This window comes from Bombina bombina, chromosome 6, assembly GCF_027579735.1.
Source record: "Bombina bombina isolate aBomBom1 chromosome 6, aBomBom1.pri, whole genome shotgun sequence".
NCBI classification, from domain to species: Eukaryota; Metazoa; Chordata; class Amphibia; order Anura; family Bombinatoridae; genus Bombina; species Bombina bombina.
Genome location: NC_069504.1, coordinates 1,152,787,532 through 1,152,800,826, shown reverse-complemented (window position 1 = coordinate 1,152,800,826; position 13,295 = coordinate 1,152,787,532). Strand labels below are relative to the sequence as shown.

The 13,295-nt window shown below is 44.1% G+C and overlaps 1 protein-coding gene across 1 annotated transcript in view; it reads left to right on the top strand.

The window, feature by feature from the left end:
• Positions 1 to 13,295, top strand: part of LOC128664933 (phosphatidylinositol 3-kinase C2 domain-containing subunit gamma) — a 491,959-nt gene that overhangs the window by 270,065 nt on the left and 208,599 nt on the right. The gene's annotated exons all lie outside the window — the stretch shown is intronic.

Genomic DNA, 13,295 nt, shown 5'->3' with positions numbered 1-13,295 from the left:
CAAAGTTTAACCACACATACACTTAGCAGAAGCTAAAGATTAAAAACACTGCACCTAAGTTGAACTATGATTTTTAAATTTTAATCTGAAATCAGTATCACTGGTATCAAGCAGCAAAGGATTATAGTAGTAAGCTAAGCCCTTACAATCCGAGGGCTGATTTAAATTTTAACTTTAACAATTTATTAAAGCTGCATTTTTACCAGATCAACTCAGGTGAGCAAGTTAAAAGAAAGGGGAAAGACAAAGCTTATCCCCAGGACCCCTGACGTACGTTTCACAAAAAACGCTTCCTCAGAGGGGTCTTGGAGAAGATGTTTGCCGGTCCGGATGTCCTCTTCTTGCCGGATAGGAGGAAGACTTTGGAGCACCGGATTATGGATCGCCAACCCCCGCTTGGGTTGGATGAAGATCTTGGAGCCAGGACGGATCGGTGAACCTGGCATGGTGAAGACAAGGTAGGAAGATCATCAGGGGCTTAGTGTTAGGTTTATTTAAGGGGGGTTTGGGTTAGATTAGGGGTATGTGGGTGGTGAGTTGTAATGTTGGGGGGGGGGGGTATTGTATGTTTTCTTTTACAGGCAAAAGAGCTGAACTTCTTGGGGCATGCCCCGCAAAGGGCCCTGTTCAGGGCTGGTAAGGTAAAAGAGCTTGTAACTTTTTAAATTTAGAATAGGGTAGGGAATTTTTTATTTTGGGGGTCTTTGTTATTTTATTAGGGGGCTTAGAGTAGGTGTAATTAGTTTAAAATTGTTGTAATATTTTTCTTATGTTTGTAAATATTTTTTTATTTTCTGTAACTTAGTTCTTTTTTATTTTTTGTACTTTAGATAGTTTATTTAATTGTATTTATTTGTAGCAATTGTGTTTAATTAATTTATTGATAGTGTAGTGTTAGGTTAATTGTAGGTAATTGTAGGTAGTTTATTTAATTATTTTATTGATAGGGTAGTGTTAGGTTTAATTATATCTTAGGTTAGGATTTATTTTACAGGTAAATTTGTAATTATTTTAACTAGGTAACTATTAAATAGTTCTTAACTATTTAATAGCTATTGTACCTGGTTAAAATAAATACAAAGTTACCTGTAAAATAAATATTAATCCTAAAATAGCTATAATATAAATGTAATTTATATTGTAGCTATATTAGGATTTATTTTACAGGTAAGTATTTAGCTTTAAATAGGAATCATTTATTTAATAAGAGTTAATTTATTTCGTTAGATAAAAATTATATTTAAGTTAGGGGGGTGTTAGTGTTAGGGTTAGACTTAGCTTTAGGGGTTAATACATTTATTAGAATAGCGGTGAGCTCCGGTCGGCAGATTAGGGGTTAATAATTGAAGGTAGGTGTCGGCGATGTTAGGGAGGGCAGATTAGGGGTTAATACTATTTATGATAGGGTTAGTGAGGCGGATTAGGGGTTAATAACTTTATTATAGTAGCGCTCAGGTCCGGTCGGCAGATTAGGGGTTAATAAGTGTAGGTAGGTGTCGGCGACGTTGTGGGGGGCAGATTAGGGGTTAATAAATATAACATAGGGGTCGGCGATGTTAGGGGCAGAAGATTAGGGGTACATAGGGATAACGTAGGTGGCGGCGATTTGCGGTCGGAAGATTAGGGGTTAATTATTTTAAGTAGCTTGCGGCGACATTGTGTGGGGCAAGTTAGGGGTTAATAAATATAATATAGGGGTCGGCGGGGTTAGGGGCAGCAGATTAGGGGTACATAAGTATAACGTAGGTGGCGGTCGGCAGATTAGGGGTTAAAAATTTTAATCGAGTGGCGGCGATGTGGGGGGACCTCGGTTTAGGGGTACATAGGTAGTTTATGGGTGTTAGTGTAGTTTAGGGTACAGTAGTTAAGAGCTTTATGAACCGGCGTTAGCCAGAAAGCTCTTAACTCCTGCTATTTTCAGGCGGCTGGAATCTTGTCGTTAGAGCTCTAACGCTCACTGCAGAAACGACTCTAAATACCAGCGTTAGAAAGATCCCATTGAAAAGATAGGCTACGCAAATGGCGTAGGGGGATCTGCGGTATGGAAAAGTCGCGGCTGTAAAGTGAGCGTTAGACCCTTTAATCACTGACTCCAAATACCAGCGGGCGGCCAAAACCAGCGTTAGGAGCCTCTAACGCTGGTTTTGACGGCTACCGCCGAACTCTAAATCTAGGCCCTAATATGTTAATCTGTTTTACCTGTGAATAGACAATTGTTAGAGGTTTGATGCATTGTTCATATGTTTGCTTTACTGTTAAACCAATGCCCTTTGTAACCTGAAGCCAGGGTGTATAAATCTGTGTGCTGCCTTCAAATAAAGTAGATATTCTGTTTAAACCTGAAAACTGGCTGGTTTGTGAATTGCTGATTCCCTATGCAGGACGTTGTTCCCTGGTATTAACCCTTGGTACACTGTTGGTACCGTAACATTGGTGGCAGCGACGGAATGAACCTTATCGCCCAGAAGAGCAACTACACAAGCCAGTAACCTCAGGAAGAGGGGGATTATTACAATACTGACTAAGATGGAAAAGAGAAAAGTACATTTTGCAGCTTTTAAAAACTTCCTGGAAACAGAAGGAGAGATTGATGGGTACCTTGCGGATTTTGAGAGGCAATGTGCACTACACAAGGTACCCGCAGAGGACTGGGTCACGATATTATCTGGAAAATTATCCGGCCGGGCCAGAGAGGCTTTTCGGGCCATTCCAGATGAGGAAGTCAGGGATTATAATACTGTAAAAGAGGCTCTGCTCTCCAGGTATGCGGTTACACCGGAGGCATACCGGAGACGGTTCAGAGACACTGTTAAATTAGCTGGAGATCCCTACCTTGAGTGGGCATGTAAGGTGCACCGCACAGCAGCTCACTGGATAGCGGGGTGCCAAGCCATATCTGGGGAAGAGGTGCTGCAGCTATTCCTGTTGGAACATTGCTTCGACAAATTACCCGCAGGAGTTCGAGAGTGGGTTCGGGACCGTAAACCCTCCACCCTGCAGGAAGCGGCTTGCTTGGCAGATGAGTATACGGATGCCCGCTGTTACGGTACCAACAGTGTACCAAGGTTTAATACCAGATGAACAACGTCCTGCATAGGAAATCAGCAATTCACAAACCAGCCAGTTTTCAGGTTTAAACAGAATGACATTTATTAAAGGCTAGATGCCTAGTATTTATACAGGTTTGACCCCAGATGGGGGGGGTTGAAAGACTCTTGTACATTTAGATAAAAAGGGGAAGACGCCCTTTTATGAAACAGTAGAATTACATTACTTAAATACTTTACTTAGGCAGATAACAACTTAAACACATTTGGCTTGTCTTATCACCTAGCGTCTGCTCTCTGAGGGTGATTAAACAATGGCCTGTTTATTACTTAAATGTAATTAAAGCACACAATAGCTGAGGCCAGAAAACCTGTCTTTAGAAATTAGATTCTTAGCTAAACACAATTAACTCCTTCAGTCCTGACAGAAGGGTCTGTCACATATCTCCCCCCTTGTGGAACACTCCGGCAGACCCGGCTTGACCCTTTGGCGGGTCAACCTGGGGATGACCGGACTAGGAGGTGGTAGGCATGTCAGTTTGCCAGGACAATCCATCTGTATTCCCGTTATGAGAGAGAATTCCTGTCCATTCAAACAAGGGTTCAACTTCCTCAGTGCCCAGACTAGGGCTAAACAGTCCTTCAAAATCCCATCAGCTTCTTTACGAGTTCTCTGTACCTGCTCTTTATAGGTATCCACAATCCCTTCATACTGACATAGGGTGCCCTTGAGTTGCTGCACCTCACTATGAGCCAGCGTCAGCTTCTCCTCAAGTGTCGCTAAGTTTGTCTTTAATGTTTCATGTCCCACTCTCAAGCTGGTGTTTTCTGCAGTCTGTCGGTGCAGCTTGTCTAGCAGAGATTCACGTTCTAAACGTGCTTTTTCCTCTGCGCTCCTCTTCTCCTTCATCAGCGCATTGTAACGGGACTTCCACGTATCAATAGCGGATAGAGATTTACTGAGCTCAGCGTCCTGGGGCTTAGCAGCAGGGGGGTCAGTCTCTGCTGCACGGATCTGAGCACGGGTAGTCACAGGGTTAACATCAGCGGGACCCATGGGAGCATAGGCAGACACAAGGGGAGCCAAGTCATTTCCAAGAAGAACATCAGCAGGTAAGTCCTTCTTGACCCCCACATTCACAGGTCTAGCGCCCACTCCCCAATCCAAATGTACCCTGGCAACAGGTAGGCTGAACACATCGCCCCCTGCTACCCTCACAGCCACAGTGTCTCCAGTGTACTGTTTCTCAGACACCAAGTTCTTTTGAAGCAAGGTCATGGTAGCACCAGTATCCCGTAGACCACTGACCTTCTTCCCATTCACTTTAACCAGTTGCCGGTTATTTCGGTGGGCAGCTTGCACAAGGTCTGCCTCATGTAGGATGCTCCAGCATTCTTGCGCCTCTACGTAGCAGGCCGCAGGCTGAGAGTTACGTGGGATTCCGCCGGCGGGTCTTCTCCAGGACTGTGCTTGGTTCGCTGCATTTAGGGGACACTCTGGTCTTTTGTGCCCTAGTTGCTTACATCCAAAGCACCGAATAGGTTGTGAGTAGCCCCGCGAATTGAACCGGGCTCTCTGAGGGTAGTTCGTGGCCGGAGGCCGTGTGGTATAGCGGTGCGCCGGGGGTTGGTAACTGGCAGCTGCTGGGGTGACTGGGGGTCTGTACTCCACTCTAGCAGGGGGCTTAGTGGTAGCAGTGTCCAGTTTGCGGACATCCATATATTCATCTGCCAGGCGAGCAGCTTCATGCAGGGTGGAGGGTTTACGGTCCCGAACCCACTCTCTAACTCCTGCTGATAACTTGTCAAAGCAATGTTCCAACAGGAATAGCTGCAGCACCTCTTCCCCAGATATGGCTTGGCACCCCGCTATCCAGTGAGCTGCTGTGCGGTGCACCTTACATGCCCACTCAACGTAGGAATCACCAGCTAATTTAACAGTGTCTCTGAACCGCCTCCGGTATGCCTCCGGTGTAACCGCATACCTGGAGAGCAGAGCCTCTTTCACAGTATTATAATCCACAACCTCCTCATCTGGAATGGCCCGAAAAGCCTCACTGGCCCGGCCGGATAATTTTCCGGATAATATCGTGACCCAGTCCTCTGCGGGTACCTTGTGTAGTGCACATTGCCTCTCAAAATCCGCAAGGAACCCATCAATCTCTCCTTCTGTTTCCAGGAAGTTTTTAAAAGCTGCAAAATTTACTTTTCTCTTTTCCACTTGGGCTGCTGCAGCGCTGCTTTGGCGAAGTAGGTTGGCCTCCACAGCTGCTATGACCCGGTCGATAATTTCCGCAGATGGGTTGGGGCCATAATATGCCAGTCTTATTTTAACCGCCCGATCAAAGCTTGCTTCTTCAGGGGTTCTGTCTGATATGCTGGGCCCATTGGTTCCTTCTGTCCCTGGTACTCTTTCCATCTTAGTCAGTATTGTAATAATCCCCCTCTTCCTGAGGTTACTGGCTTGTGTAGTTGCTCTTCTGGGCGATAAGGTTCATTCTGTCGCTTGCCACCAATGTTACGGTACCAACAGTGTACCAAGGTTTAATACCAGATGAACAACGTCCTGCATAGGAAATCAGCAATTCACAAACCAGCCAGTTTTCAGGTTTAAACAGAATGACATTTATTAAAGGCTAGATGCCTAGTATTTATACAGGTTTGACCCCAGATGGGGGGGGTTGAAAGACTCTTGTACATTTAGATAAAAAGGGGAAGACGCCCTTTTATGAAACAGTAGAATTACATTACTTAAATACTTTACTTAGGCAGATAACAACTTAAACACATTTGGCTTGTCTTATCACCTAGCGTCTGCTCTCTGAGGGTGATTAAACAATGGCCTGTTTATTACTTAAATGTAATTAAAGCACACAATAGCTGAGGCCAGAAAACCTGTCTTTAGAAATTAGATTCTTAGCTAAACACAATTAACTCCTTCAGTCCTGACAGAAGGGTCTGTCACACCCGCAAACTGGACACTGCTACCACTAAGCCCCCTGCTAGAGTGGAGTACAGACCCCCAGTCACCCCAGCAGCTGCCAGTTACCAAACCCCGGCGCACCACTATACCACACGGCCTCCGGCCACGAACTACCCTCAGAGAGCCCTGCAGTGCTACTCACAACCTATTCGGTGCTTTAGATGTAAGCAACTAGGGCACAAAAGACCAGAGTGTCCCCTAAACGCAGCGAACCAAGCACAGTCCTGGAGAAGACCCGCCGGCGGAATCCCACGTAATCCTCAGCCTGCGGCCCGCTACGTAGAGGCGCAAGAATGCTGGAGCATCCTACATGAGGCAGACCTTGTGCAAGCTGCCCACCGGAATAACCGGCAACTGGTTAAAGTGAATGGGAAGAAGGTCAGTGGTCTACGGGATACTGGTGCTACCATGACCTTGCTTCAAAAGAACTTGGTGTCTGAGAAACAGTACACTGGAGACACTGTGGCTGTGAGGGTAGCAGGGGGCGATGTGTTCAGCCTACCTGTTGCCAGGGTACATTTGGATTGGGGAGTGGGCGCTAGACCTGTGAATGTGGGGGTCAAGAAGGACTTACCTGCTGATGTTCTTCTTGGAAATGACTTGGCCCCCCTTGTTTCTGCCTACGCTCCTATGGGTCCCGCTGATGTTAACTCTGTGACTACCCGTGCCCAGATCCGTGCAGCAGAGACTGACCCACCTGCTGCTAAGCCCCAGGATGCTGAGCTCAGTAAATCTCTATCCGCTATTGATATGTGGAGGTCCCGTTACAATGCGCTGATGAAGGAGAAGAGGAGCGCAGAGGAAAAAGCACGTTTAGAACAGGAATCTCTGCTAGACAAGCTGCACCGACAGACTGCAGAAAACACCAGCTTGAGAGTGGAACATGAAACATTAAAGAAAAACTTAGTGACACTGGAGGAGAAGCTGACGCTGGCTCATAGTGAGGTGCAGCAACTCAAGGGCACCCTATGTCAGTATGAAGGGATTGTGGATACCTATAAAGAGCAGGTACAGAAAACTCGTAAAGAAGCTGATGGGATTTTGAAGGACTGTTTGGCCCTGGTCTGGGCACTGAGGAATTTGAACCCTTGTTTGTATGGACAGGAATTCTCTCTCATAACGGGAATACAGATGGATTGTCCCAGCAAACTGACATGCCTACCAGGCGCTCTGGTGGTATATGGCACAGTACATACCCTGGACAGCCGAGCATGACAAACCAGAGGGAGAGGAGTTTGATGGTCCTGTCCCCCAGCAACACGGCTGTTTAGCCAAAGGGGAGACGATTGGTCTCCCCCTCCAGCAGCACAGCTATGTATCCAAAGGGGAGACAGTCGGTCTCCCCCTCCAGCAACCAGGCTCCCACCAGGCTACTTCCATGGTAGTGCTGGCACCCGGGCAGAGTACAGCTGGTCTCTGCCCACCTCGCAACCCACCAATTCAGCGTACCAGTCCCCCACACAGCTGTGGTGAGGCACCTGGACATGGACAAGTTTTCCCCGTACTCAGGTGTAGTAACCATTTATTGTGGGTGGGCTGTACTACTAATTGTGTTTTATGGGTGGGTTGCTGGACTAACCAGGGCACTGACCGGCAGGAGGTCAGATACCCTGTTAGTCTGTTTGGAAAAGGGGAGAGATGTGACAAAACCAATCTCGCCACTGTACATTGGAGGGCCTGTTATGGAACATTCTTTGGGCTGGAGGTACATGGGCTTAAGGATACCCAGAGACTGCATGGAAATATGGAATTTTTATATGCTGGACACCCCATGTACTTTCATAACTCTGTCTTATGTCTATGTCACCCTGTATCCATAAATACAGGATGGGTACAGGGTGTGAGTGCCCCTTGTGGGAGCAATTGTGACTCTATAAGCCAAGTGGGCATAAAAGACTTTATAGCTAATAAGAACTGTTCCTATATTCTCTAATAAGATGTATTCTATGTATGTTTCAGATCTGATTGTGTCTCAGGAGTCTGTCTGGGTAAACTGATTGTGTTTTGTGTAATTATGTTAACTAGACTGCCCAACATCAGATTGTCTGAGTAAACGTTCTTCCCTAGTTAATTAACTTAATATGTTAATCTGTTTTACCTGTGAATAGACAATTGTTAGAGGTTTGATGCATTGTTCATATGTTTGCTTTACTGTTAAACCAATGCCCTTTGTAACCTGAAGCCAGGGTGTATAAATCTGTGTGCTGCCTTCAAATAAAGTAGATATTCTGTTTAAACCTGAAAACTGGCTGGTTTGTGAATTGCTGATTCCCTATGCAGGACGTTGTTCCCTGGTATTAACCCTTGGTACACTGTTGGTACCGTAACAATATTATACCAGCAACTTAATATATGTTGTGTAAACCCTTTAACCGACCATGTGACCTTGTATATACAAAAGAAACCACACTGAAAATGTGAATGTAGTTCTCATTGGTTCCCATTTAGCCTAGTTCCCCTTTAAATTACAAGCTGTTTCTTTAATTTGTTTTTAAATGAGATGTATAATCTTTTCAAATGCAGGTAGGGATAAACATTGGAAGTCTATGTGATGTTATATAAGGTATAATCCCACTTGAAAGTAATTGTTTGGCCTCTTTTTTAAATATGTTGTTTTCATATTCACTTATTGTTACCTTAATAAAGGGGCTGGATTCCAGAAATGTTGCTGACTTCTAGCAGAATAAAGACGTTTTTTTTTAACCAGATTTGGAAAGCCACCTTTTATTCTTTTATGTAGGGACTGTGATAGATTTGTTAGGGTTAGATATTTTCAGTATGCTCTGTTAGGGTACTATTGTGTGTAGTCTCTGTTGGGGGTAGATATGTTACTCATGCTCTATAAGATGAAGATATCTTGTGCTTGCTCCTTTGGGTGTAGATATGTTACTCATGCTCTATAAGATGTAGATATCTTGTGCTTGTTCCTTTGGGTGTAGATATATTGTTCATGCTCTATAAGATGAAGATATCTTGTGCTTGCTCCTTTGGGTGTAGATATATTGTTCATGCTCTATAAGATGAAGATATCTTGTGCTTGCTCCTTTGGGTGTAGATATATTGTTCATGCTCTATAAGATGAAGATATCTTGTGCTTGCTCCTTTGGGTGTATATATGTTACTCATGCTCTATAAGATGTAGATATCTTGTGCTTGTTCCTTTGGGTGTAGCTATATTGTTCATGCTCTATAAGATGTAGATATCTTGTGCTTGTTCCTTTGGGTGTAGATATATTGTTCATGCTCTATAAGATGAAGATATCTTGTGCTTGCTCCTTTGGGTGTAGATATGATGTTCATGCTCTTTAAGATGTAGATATCTTGTGCTTGTTCCTTTGGGTGTAGATATGTTACTCATGCTCTATAAGATGAAGATATCTTGTGCTTGCTCCTTTGGGGGTAGATATGTTACTCATGCTCTATAAGATGAAGATATCTTGTGCTTGCTCCTTTGGGTGTATATATGTTACTCATGTTCTATAAGATGTAGATATCTTGTGCTTGTTCCTTTGGGTGTAGCTATATTGTTCATGCTCTATAAGATGTAGATATCTTGTGCTTGTTCCTTTGGGTGTAGATATATTGTTCATGCTCTATAAGATGAAGATATCTTGTGCTTGCTCCTTTGGGTGTAGATATGTTACTCATGCTCTATAAGATGTAGATATCATGTGCCTGCTCCTTTGGGTGTAGATATGTTACTCATGCTCTATAAGATGTAGATATCTTGTGCTTGCTCCTTTGGGTGTAGATATGTTACTCATGCTCTATAAGATGTAGATATCTTGTGCTTGCTCCTTTGGGTGTAGATATGTTGTTCATGCTCTATAAGATGAAGATATCTTGTGCTTGTTCCTTTGGGTGTAGATATGTTGTTCATGCTCTATAAGATAAAGATATCTTGTGCTTGTTCCTTTTGGTGTAGATATGTTGTTCATGCTCTGTAAGATGTAGATATCTTGTGCTTGCTGCTTTGGGTGTAGATATGTTGCTCATGCTCTATAAGATGAATATATCTTGTGCTTGCTCCTTTGGGTGTAGATATGTTACTCAGGCTCTATAAGATGTAGATATCTTGTGCTTGCTCCTTTGGGTGTAAATATGTTGTTCATGCTCTATAAGATGTAGATATCTTGTGCTTGCTCATTTGGGTGTAGATATGTTGTTCATGCTCTGTAAGATGTAGATATCTTGTGCTTGCTCATTTGGGTGTAGATATGTTGTTCATGCTCTGTAAGATGTAGATATCTTGTGCTTGCTCCTTTGTGTGTAGATATGTTACTCATGCTCTGTAAGATGTAGATATCTTGTGATTGCTCATTTGGGTGTGGATATGTTGTTCATGCTCTGTAAGATGTAGATATCTTGTGCTTGCTCCTTTGGGTGTAAATATGTTGTTCATGCTCTGTAAGATGTAGATATCTTGTGCTTGCTCCTTTGGGTGTAGATATGTTACTCATGCTCTATAAAATGAAGATATCTTGTGCGTGTTCCTTTGGGTGTAGATATGTTGTTCATGCTCTGTAAGATGTAGATATATTGTGCTTAATTCTTTGGGTGTAGATATGTTACTCATGCTCTGTAAGATGTAGATATCTTGTGCTTGCTCCTTTGTGTGTAGATATGTTACTCATGCTCTGTAAGATGTAGATAACTTGTGCTTGCTCCTTTGTGTGTGGATATGTTGTTCATGCTCTGTAAGATGTAGATATCTTGTGCTTGCTCCTTTGGGTGTAGATATGTTACTCATGCTCTATAAGACGTAGATATCTTGTGCTTGCTCCTTTGGGTTTAGATATGTTACTCATGCTCTGTAAGATGTAGTTATCTTGTGCTTTCTCTTTTGGGTGTAGATATGTTGCTCGTGCTCTGTAAGATGTAGAAATCCTGTGCTTGCTGCTTTGGGGGTAGATATGTTACTCATGCTCTATAAGACGTAGATATCTTGTGCTTACTCCTTTGGGTATAGATATGTTACTCATGCTCTGTAAGATGTAGAAATCATGTGCTTGCTCATTTGGGTGTAGATATGTTGTTCATGCTCTGTAAGATGTAGATATGTTGTGCTTGCTCCTTTGGGGGTAGATATGTTATTCATGCTCTATAAGATGTAGATATCTTGTGCTTGCTGCTTTGGGGGTAGATATGTTACTCATGCTCTGTAAGATGTAGATATCTTGTGCTTGCTCCTTTGGGTGTAGATATGTTACTCATGCTCTATAAGATGTAGATATCATGTGCTTGCTGCTTTGGGGGTAGATATGTTACTCATGCTCTGTAAGATGTAGATATCTTGTGCTTGCTCCTTTGAGTGTAGATATGTTACTCATGCTCTATAAGATGTAGATATCATGTGCTTGCTGCTTTGGGGGTAGATATGTTACTCATGCTCTTTAAAATGCAGATATCTTGTACTTGCTCCTTTGGGTGTAGATATGTTGTTCATGATCTGTAAGATGTAGATATCTTGTACTTGCTCCTTTTAGGGGAGATATGTTGTTCATGCTCTATAAGATGTAGATATCTTATGTTGGCGTAGAGATCTTATGTTATCTTATGTTGGCTTAGAGATCTTGTGTGTGCTCTGTTGTGGTAGAGACCTTTCGGTAGATTTATTATATGTTTGACGGACATGATTCGCTGTAACAAATCATGTCCGCCCGACATCGCTAAATGCTGACAGCATTTAACATTGCACAAGCATTTCTCGTGAAATGCTTGTGCAATGCCACCCTTTGCACATTCACAGCCAATCAGCCACTAGCAGGAGATATCAAGCATGCAGATCGTATTGGATCGGGATGATTGCAGTTCGCCACCTCAGAGGTGGCGGACGAGTTAAGGAGCAGTGGTCTTATTACCACTGCTTCTTATCTTAAGTTTCCAGTGAGCTGGAAACTTCAGGGGTAGATTGCAGCATCCGCTGCTCAGTAAATCGACTCCATTGTGTGTCCTCTGTTGGCGTAGAGATCTTGTGTGTCTTTTGTTGGGGTAGAGATCTTGTGTATCCTCTGTTGACATAGCGAGCTTGAGTGTGCTCTGTTGGGGTAGAGATCTTGCATATGCTCTGTTGGGGTAGAGATATTGACTGTGCACTGTAGGGGGTAGAGATTGTGCATGTGCTCTGTTAGGGGTAGAGATCTTGTTTGTGCTTTGCTGAGGTAAAGATCTTGGGGCATATGTATCAAGCTCTGAATGGAGCTTGAGGTCCCGTGTTTCTGGCGAGCCTGCAGGCTCACCAGAAACAGCAGTTATGAAGCAGCGGTCATAAAGACCGCTGCTCTATAACCTGTCCGCCTGCTCTGAGCAGGCAGACAGACATCGCCGGAAATCAACCCGATCGAGTACGATCGGATTGATTGACACAACACTGCTGATGGCCGATTGGCCGCGAGTTTGCAGGGGGCGGTGTTGCACCAGCAGCTCTTGTGAGCTGCTGGTGCAATGCTGAATACGGCGAGCGTATTGCTCGCCATATTCAGCGAGGTCTGTCGGACCTGATCCGCACTGTCAGATCAGGTCCGACAGACCTTGATAACTAGAGGCCCTTGTGAGTGCTTTTTTGGGGGTAGAGCTCTTGCATGTGGTGTTAGGGTAGAGATCTTGCGTGTTCTCTGTTGGGGTTGAAATCTTGTGTGCTCTCTCATGGAGGTAGAAATCTTGTGTGCTCTCTGTTGGAGGTAGAAATCTTGTGTGTGCTCTGTTGGGGGTAGAGTTTTTGTGTGTGCCCTGTTGGGGTAGAGATCTTACATGTTCTCTGTTAGGGGTAGAGATCTTGTGTGTGCTCTTTTGGGGGTAGATATCTTGTGTGAGCTCTGTAGGGGGTAGAGATCTTGTGTGTGCTCTTTTGGGGGTAGAGATCTTGTGTGAGCTCTGTAGGGGGTAGAGATCTTGTATGAGCTCTGTAGGGGGTAGAGATTTTGCATGTGCTCTTTTGGAGGTAGATATCTTCTGTGTGCTCTGTTGGGGTTAGAGATCTTATGTGTGCTCTGCTCTTTAGGGGGTGGAGATCTCGCATGTGCTCTGTTGGGGGTAGAGATCTTGAGTGTGCTCTGCTCTGTTGGGTGTAGAGATCTTGTGTGTGCTCTTTTGGTGGTAGAGATCTTGCATGTGCTCTGTAGGGGGTAGATATATTGTGTGTGCTCTGTTGGGGGTAGAGATCTTGTGTGTGCTCCGTTGGCGGTAGAGATCTTGCATGTGCTCTGAAGGAGGTAGAGATCTTGCATGTGCTGTGTTGGAGGTAGAAATCTTGTGTGTGCTCTGTT